The following is a 9297-nucleotide window of genomic DNA, read 5'->3' as shown; positions in this document are numbered from 1 at the left end:
TGGCCACTGTTGATCTAGAAACAGAGAAGGGAGGCCAGACTTCTCCCTGCAGCTGGGAAGCAGCCCTGACTTTTTTTTTTTTTTTTAACTCTAAGGGAAGACACATGTGGAAGGCACCTGTTGGCTGGAGCTCAAAGCATTTCCCTTTTTCTGTCCCTAGAGATTGCTCAGGATAACAAGCCCGATGAAGCTATCTAAATGGGCACTAGCCTGTGCTACTTATGGAAGGGAAGGGGAATAAAATATCTGGCAAACCCTGGAAATTAGGACAGGTTTGACAGTAGTCTGATGCCCTGAGTATGCAGAGAAGGCTCCAGGCAGGCCTCCTGCTCACATTTCTTACGATCCCAGAGTGTCCCGAAACCCTTCAGAAAAGCACCTAGGTTATTGATACTCACGGTGAAGAGGGACAACGCAGGGAATCAGGCCCAGGGAGAAGGAGCAGTGAGCAGTGGGTGCGGGAACAGCGGTCAGGCCGAGCTGAGACGTTGGCCTCAGGATGGCAGTAAAGATCAAGCCTGAGAAAGACTGGCTCCTGAGGACTCAGCTGGGAGAGGAGCCAGAACCCAGGGGACGTGGGGCACTTGCCCAACTCCCAACAGTGAACACCTCCTTAAATTCCGTGCCCTAGGCACCCTGCTTTCCCGACCTTGCCTAGCAGGTGTTTCTGGGACCCTACGCTGACCACACACCCCTGGATTTCCCAGGTGTGCCCTGTCCTGCGAGAGGAAAAGGCACGGCTGCCGCAGAGAAGCAGTCCTCTGACAGCCAGCGGCTCCTGGAGCCTGGAGCAGGCCTCCCTCTCCGGAGGAGCACTCATCGGGCCACAGCCTTGTGGGACTCAAGTCTGCTTTCCCAAACTGACCTCATCCCTACTTTCAGCTGCCTGCCCGGCACTCCGTCTGCTCTTCTCTTCCCAGGGGATGTGATCCCAGCCCCGGAAACAGCCAGTGTGTACCTCAAGTGGTGGGTGACCTGAGCAGAATGAACACAGGGGCAGACTGTCCGTGCCTTCCAACCCGCAGTGCTACTCCGGCTTCTTTGCCCTCGACACTATGGGGTCTCCTCACTTAGACACTCCTAGGACACGGAGGTGGCCTGTGGCATCTCCTGGGGGCTTGGCATGGTCAAAGAACCTGTGTATCAGAAAGACTCTTTTGAGGCACGTTGGTGGCTCAGTCGGCTAAGCGTCCAACTTCGGCTCAGGTCATGATCTCACAGCTTGTGAGTTTGAGCCCCGCGTCGGGCTCTGTGCTGACAGCTCAGGGCCCGGAGCCTCTGCAGATTCTGTGTCTTTATCTCTCTCTGACCCTCCCCGGCTCACACTCTGTCTCTCTCTGTCTCTCAAAAATAAATAAACATTAAAAAAAAATTTTTTTTAAAAAGAAAGATTTTCAACTAAAACCTGACGAAGCCTGGGGTATAGGGCTCCATGGAGCCATTATCTGGCTCTCACAGACCTCCTCACTGACATCTTCCCAGAAGACAGACCCAGGAAGACTCCAGTGTCTTTGGACTATGAAGGAAGATACATGCCATTCTACAACGTGGAGCATTTCACCCTCGTCTCCACCTTCTCAGCCACATGTACTGAGGAAATCCTTCCTTTGTTCTGGTTGCCTTCAAAAGGCACCAGTATCACCCTCTGCTCCTAGAAGGAAGCCACTTCTGAGCATCTCCCTTCCAGAGAAGCTCAGGGTGTGGGTCACAAGCATTGGGGAGCTGCCCTATCAGCCATCTTTGCTGTTGCCAGGAGAACATGAGATTTCTATTGCTTATGGGACACTTTGTGTCACTGACAGCAAAGCAGAAATAAAATGAGCAGGACACCCCTAACCACGCAGCTTCCTCTATTTTTCTGTGGTAGTCAGACTTCTCAGAGCCCATTCTTTTCTTCTTTCATCCTCATCAAATGCCATGTAAAATTCCACTTTGATCTCTCAAATAAAACCCAACTGACCTGCTTTAAAAATTCTCTTCCGAACAGTGGCAAGGAGAGTAGGTGAAGACAATTGTGTAGCCACAGAAAAACCTTTATAACAAAGGCATTATCAATAACCATGTTTAATGCATACCTGCTATTTTCATAGCAAGATGTGATGTGGTGGAGGGCAAAAGCTATGACTGCGTTCAATATAGTGTCTTAAGTCTATTCCAGACAGACCGAACCACATGAGTATACCACCAGCTAATAAAGATTTTTCTTTCTAAGTTTCAAAATATATACAGCTGATATGTTCGGTGTGGCTTTTTTTAAGGACTGGCAAAATGAGAGGCACTGTCCGCTCTGGTCTAGATGGTGCTTTCATTTCCATTTATAGGAATAAGGTGGGCATTATAGAACCTCGAGACAAAGGCTGATCAAAATGCATTAAATGCAACATCCACACTGTTCCCTGTCCCCTGCCTGAGGGTGGGATTCTTCCATTACCTGCACGGTCCCTGGTCCCAAAACTAGGCAGCTCACTGGGATTGGGGGTGGAGGACAAAGGGGGGCAGCCCATACCTGTCAGGAGGGGAGCTGGTCTGCCTCCACTTATCACTTTCCTCAGAACAGAGATTGTCCTCCCATGGTGACTCTGTCAAACTCTCACACCACATTGGGACCTGACAAGCTATGGAGTGTCGATTTAAAATATAAGGCATGTATGATGTCTAAGCAAAGAGCTATTTTAACAGGAAATTTGTGAGATGTTGTTTCTCTTTTTTTATGGCAACTATCAGCCTATCTTCTGGGAAGGGCATTGAGCTCTTGGAGTTCCATGTTCAATCACAATGGATAAGCACCATAACATGATGCTTAAACAACATAGACTCTGAAGCCTGACCGGACCGACTGGATTCAAATCCTGGCTCGGCCATTTGCTGGCTATGCTATTTTGGATACGTCACAAGCTCTCTGTGCCTCACCTGTATGGAACTAATGACAGTCTCGCCTCAGAGGGCTATTAGAGGTTTGCATGAGCTACCATTTATACAATTCTAAGGATATAGTTAGTACTATAAAAGAGTTTGTAAAATTAATATATAATTACAAGTCTATTCATATTATATGCCTCCCACGATAAGATTAAAATCATTTCTTGGTAGTGTTAGGAGGGCTCAGGCCCCATAGGGGATTTCCTAAGGGTCTCCCATAACAGAAGTTCAAAGACATAATGTCAGCATCACAGAGCTGAACAAAGTCACAGAGTTAAAACAACACCTGATGTAGACCTTCATCTTAGAAAAAGCTACACAAAAATTACCCTCACATAAGCCCTGTACAAATTGAATTACTCCCTGAAACTACTATAAACAGTAATTATTTTAACAGAAGGAATTTAAATTAGTTGTACTTTGAGGTGGGTTTTACAGATATCCCTATATTGATTTGGACATGAACACAACTGGGTATTTTTTTAACTAATTTATGGAGATGAAATTCACACGATTGTTTTTTAATCTTTAAACCATCTCATTGAGAAAATTGCTGGAAACCGTATCTCAAGCTTTCACTTGCTTGCAAAGCTATTCCCAATCTGCCCAACATGAGCCCTCCAGGCAAGATTTCACCACCTCACTGGGTAAATGAGAATGACCATCCTTGTACTATAAATATAGTAATTCATACTGTGTGAATTGGATGTTTACTACGCAGTTATTACCATGTTGTGAAACTGTAATTGGCAGATTTTTACAAGACCCTTCCTTGTGTATTGAGTCTTATTTGAGTGAATCATCTCAGAAGACCTAAGTAGGAAGCACTTAAAGATGACCATCAGTATTGCCAGACAGCTCAGCTGTGAACTAGGTGTGCCCTTATTACTAACTTGTACTAAAAGAGAATGAGAAGCTTCTAGAGGTTCCGCAAGGTTGGGTTTTAATGGAGTTAGAGTTTGTCCTTACGTGGAACCAGATGCATTTGTTGGACCAGTTTCCCTGGACTAGGAAACAAGATGGCGACCACAGTGACCACATGGCTAAGTTCAGACAGAGGAACTGGGAGGAGAGGAAGCCAAACCAGATGCCTGCAAAGTGATTCTAAGGCCTTTAAGAATTAACATGACATTATTTTAAGTGCAGGAAACTTTTGGCTACGTACAAATCTCAGATATTTTCACAGAATTTATTTAGAATAAGAAACCAGACATGGGTGGCTTGTTTTTATGTTGTATTATCAGACATTATTTTCTTTATATAGTACCTTGTTTTTTTATAAAAAATTTTGTTCATATTAACTCCTTCAGCTCTATTAAGGGAGTTTTGTCCATGCTTCCCTTGGAGTGAAAGGGGTGCATGTTCCCTAGGGCCCTGAACAGTAGGGAAGGAGGAATAAAAAATGAGAGAAATTAAAGAAAAGACAAAAACTGAGGAAGGAATCTGCTTATCATGTCCCCTAAGGGTCTCCCTCTAGCCATCCTCCTGGTTCAAACCTCTGATCCAGGGGCCTAATCCCCAACTCTCAGGAAACAGTCTTCTCTCTGCCTCCTGCGATCCCTTCCTATTCAAAATCCATCTCATAACCAAGACCTTTCCAGTTGTGCCTTGTTTGTTCAGTCCCTCTCAGTCCTCCCATACATCTTTCTTCCTTCTTATATCTTCAAACATTTTTTAGAGCTGCAGTTTGCCTCTACATTTGTGTTTTCTCTGTGTTGTTTTTGTAAGTATTCTGTGCCACATAAATAATTTTTACACTGTCCTATTAGATTTGAAGTTCTTTGAAGATGAATAGCTTCTATCTCCTTTGTAAGTCTCTGCCACATCATTTATGTTAAAAAGTTTTCAAAAGTAAAATATCTTATTGTTCTTTTTAAAAATGCATCACTGGGGTGCCTGGGTGGCTCAGTCCATTGGGCGTCCAACTCTTGATTTCAGCTCAGGCCATGATCTCAGAGTTCGTGGGATCAAGCTCCTTGTAGGGCTCTGCGCTGACAGCACACGGCCTGCTTGGGATTCTCTCTCTCTGTCTCTCTCTCTCTCTCTCTCTCTGCTCCTCCCCTGCTCGCACTCTCTGTCTCAAAATAAATAAATAAACTTTTAAAAATAAATAAATAAAATAAAAATTCGCAACTCTTGGGTACCTAAGTGGCTCAGATGGTTAAGTGGCTCAGATGGTTAAATGTTGAACTCTTGATTTCAGCTCAGGTCATGATCTCAGGTTTTGTACTGAGTGTGGAGCCTGCTTTAGATTCTCTCTCTCCCTCTCTCTCTCTGTCCCTCTCCCATTGGTGCACGTGCACCTCCCTCTCTCTTTCTCTATTAAAAAAATGTGTCACCCTAAGAAAAACCCAAACAGAACAAAAAAGAAGAAAATTCATAATTCCAACTCAAAGAGATACTAATCTTTAACATTTCAGAATACATTCCCTTGGGGGCACCTGGGTGGCTCAGTCAGTTAAGCACCTGACTTCAGCTCAGGTCATGATCTCACAGTTCATGATTTCGGGCCCCACGTCAGGTACTGTGCTGACAGCTCTGAGCCTGGAGCCTGCTTTGGGTTCTGTGTCTCTCTCTTGCTCTGCCTCTCTCCCACTCAGGCTCTGTCTCTGTCTCTCTCTCTCAAGAATAAATAAACATTAAAAATTTTTTTAAAAAAAGAATACATTCTCTTGGTCTTTGCATGTACAAAAGTTGACAGAAAAGGGGTCTTGCTTCCTATTCTATTTTATGACTTTCTTCTTTTATTTTTATGTTGCTACACAAACCTACCTCGATCTTCAGAATAACCATATAATATTCCAAGGCACAGATGTTTCATAATATTATTGATCTATTAATAGATACTTAGATTACTCCAAATGGACTTTTAGGTTATAAGAAAGCTGTGAAGGATGACTCCCTTGTTTTAAGCTTAAGTTTCTGGGTAGATAGATAGATGGCAATAATGCCAATTAAGATATAGAATACCAGAGAAGTAGCAGGTCTTGAGTAGACAAATTGCTTCTTTTTCCAGACTATCTTCTCTTTACAATATTATAACCATTAAAATCACAAACCAACATCAATACGTTACTGTTACCTAATTCTCGTGCTCCATTCAAGCTTCACTAATTGTCCCAATATCATCATTTGTAGCAAAGGGACTCAAGCCAGGATCGTGCATAGCATTTAGTTACTGTGTGTCTCCAACTTGTTTCAATCTGAAATTGTTCTCCAGTCGTTCCTGGTCTTTCACAGACTCAAAACTTTTGAAGATTATAGGCTAGCTGTTTCCTGGAAAGTTACTTATTTTGGGTGTGCCTGATGTGTCCTCAAGATTAGATTTATAGTATGCATTTTTGCCAGGGATATCATAAAAGAGATGCTTTGCGCTCTTGATTACATTCTATCACAAGTGCTTAAAGCCCATTCGTCCCATTACTTGTGACGTTAATCTTGATCACTTGATTAGGTGCTCTGTGCCAGACTTCTCCATCGTAAATTTACCCTCTTTTTCCTTCTTAATCATCAAATATTTGTTGGGAGGTATTTTGAAGTGATATAAATCATTCCTCACTCAACTTTCACCCAGCATGCATTTCATGAGGGTTCTTGACTGAATTATTTTTATTATTTTGGTTGCCAAAGTGATTTTCTAATTCTATCATTATTTTACATTCATTAGTTGGCATTCCATGATAAAGGAGAGCTTTTCCCTCTCCCTCTTTATTATTCATTGACTTATTTCAGCATAGACTCACTGATTTCCATTTTATTAAATGGATTATGATCTGCAATTATTATTATTTATCTTGATGCTCAAATTATTTCAGGTTTGGCAGGTGGGAGCCCCATCACACTGGCTTCTATGTTCTTTTGACATATCTCCATTATTCTTCTAGAACTCCTTACTTTCTGATGCAAAAACATATTCCAGACTCATCTTATACTTTCCCTGCCCTAACCCTTAAATCAGTCACTTCTCTAAAGAGCCTAGGTTTCCTTTGGTGGAGAATGTTATTTAGAAGTCAAGATCTGGGTAGTAGGTATGCTTATTGCTATTGGGATGTTACTCCTCCCAGAGGTGCTCTGAGGCTAGAAGCTTGGGAGATCTATATTTCTGTATCTATTGATACATGTGAAAACCGTAAGTCTACACAGTTACCTTCAATTCTATTCCAATACCACAAGATTCATTCATTTTAGTTACCTTCCTCTCCATATCATAATTGCCTTTTCTGATAGAGAAACACCTATCTTTCATTATTCTCAGTATGTTTATTTTATCAAGCCCCATGTGTAACCAATCTTCTGTTGTTACCATCATAGCCCTGTACAGATGCCCTCATCATCTCACCCACTCTGGGCCCACCCTTACCCCTTCCCCTTGCATAGAGGGCCCTCCTCTCTCAACTAAGTCCTTAACAATCCTGTTGGGCCCTCACCACTCCAATCCATTGATGTGCCTCACCACATTTGGGCTCCTATGTCTATGACAGATCTCTGAAACTCCCACTCCCCACTGATGAATACTTTGTTTGGCATAAGCTAATGGCTTTATACTAAATTATTCAAAAGTACTGAAAGGAGAGAGGGGAAAAGGTCCATGGCAACTAAATGGACTGTGGAATCTTAGACAAGAATAGGGCCATTATTGGGAAAGTGGTAAAATTTGAATAAGATATATAAATTAATTAACAGTAATATATCAATGTTATTTTCCTGGTTTTGATGATCATGTACAATGTTAACATTAGGAAAATCTGGGTGAAAGATAAATGGGGAACTCTCCATACTGTTTTTTTTGCAATTTTTATGTAAGTATAAAATTATCTCAAAATAGAAAAAAAAAGTTTTAACTATTGCATTCTCTTTAGGCAAGATTCAAATAATGTAGAAGTATTCAAACTAAAAAAATGAGGAAGAAAATAATAAAGAAATAGTACCAATTTTACACAAACCCTCTCAGGAAACAGAAGAGGCAGAACACGTCTCCCTTCATTATCCTGATATAAAAACCAGAAAAAGATATTACCAAAAACTCTGAGATAATATGCTTAAGAATCTAACCATGACAATTCTTTTTTTTTTTTTGTAGTTTTATGGTTTTATTAACACAAATACGACATGCACATAAGCTGTCTGTTCATTTACTTTGCTGCACAGCCTGGCAACGGGACCGATGGCCAACGGGGCTGCTCTTTCCACCATGGCTTCGTGGTTCTTGGAGGAGACATTGTGAGCAATCTGCACAGTAAGATTTGTTGCACGTCAGCGGCACCTCAAGCTCCTTGAGGTTATGGACTAGAAACTTCCAGAAACCACTGGGCAGCATGTGCTTTGTTTTCATGTTGCTCCTATAACCAACGTTGGGCATCAAGATCTGACCCTTGAATCTTCTGCACACTCTACTGTCAAAGCCTCTGGGTTTCCGCTGGTTGCGCTTGATTTTGACCTATCAGTCTGGTGCCAGATGAATTTCTTGGTCTTATTTTTAAGAATCTTGGGCTTCACCAGAGGTCTGAAGGCAGCCATGATGCCTTCAAGAACGAGGCAGAGATGGTGTCAAAGAGTCCTGGAAGGAGGCTTTCCTGCTCAGGGCTTGAACATTGTTGCAAGGAGTCTTCCAAACACCAGCTACAGAGCAAGCTGGGAATGGAATGGGTACCTCTGCCAAGCTTGTTTTCCCTCTCATCTCCACAGCTGGCAGAATACCAACCACTCTCCAGACACGATCGTGGGAGGTCTAAACATGACAATTCTTAATAAAATTTTGGCAAATCAAATCCAGGAAAAAACATATATATTTATCCATGCAGAATCAATCCCTGGAATGCAAAGTTGGTTCAACATTCAAAGAAATCAATAGTGTAAAGTCACCATATCAGTAAACTAAAAAAGGAAAAAACATAGGGTTATCTCAATAGATTTTTTAAAAAAGCATTTGCCAAGGGGCACCAGGGTGGCTCAGTCGGTTAGGCATCCGACTTTGGATCAGGTCATGATCTCACAGTTTGTGGGTTCAAGCCCCACATCAAGCTCTGCTGTGACAGCTCAGAGCCTGGAGCCTGCTTTGGATTCTGTCTCCCTCTCCCTCTCTGCTCCTCCTCCACTTATGTGCATGCATGCATGCGCATGCATTCTCTCTCTCTCTCTCTCAAAAATAAATAAACTTCACACACACACACACCAAAAAAAAAAAAAAAAAAAAAAAGCATTTGCCAAAATCCAGAACCTTTTCATAATAAAAATACTCAGGTAAGTAGGAATAGAAGGTGACTTTCTCAAGCTGATAGAGGACATCAAACTTAATGGTGAAAAAAATATTCTTCCTTTAAAATTAGGAACTCAGCAAAATATCTGTTCTCACTGAATCCGTGCTCTTTAACAGTGCAA

At 42.1% G+C, this 9297-nt stretch overlaps 1 non-coding gene and 1 pseudogene across 1 annotated transcript; both read right to left on the bottom strand.

The window, feature by feature from the left end:
* Nucleotides 1-8001: 8001 nt before the first annotated feature.
* Nucleotides 8002-8436, bottom strand: LOC113601511 (60S ribosomal protein L32-like; annotated as a pseudogene).
* Nucleotides 8437-8508: 72 nt separating this feature from the next.
* Nucleotides 8509-8648, bottom strand: LOC113601685 (small nucleolar RNA SNORA7). The gene has a single exon (XR_003422970.1). It is a non-coding gene; the product is annotated as a small nucleolar RNA SNORA7 (small nucleolar RNA).
* Between the last annotated feature and the right edge of the window lie 649 nt (nucleotides 8649-9297).

The sequence above is a fragment of the Acinonyx jubatus genome, chromosome B3 (genome assembly GCF_027475565.1).
Source record: "Acinonyx jubatus isolate Ajub_Pintada_27869175 chromosome B3, VMU_Ajub_asm_v1.0, whole genome shotgun sequence".
NCBI classification, from domain to species: Eukaryota; Metazoa; Chordata; class Mammalia; order Carnivora; family Felidae; genus Acinonyx; species Acinonyx jubatus.
The sequence above is the reverse complement of the archived record's forward strand: the minus strand, read 5'-3'. Positions and strand labels throughout refer to the sequence as shown.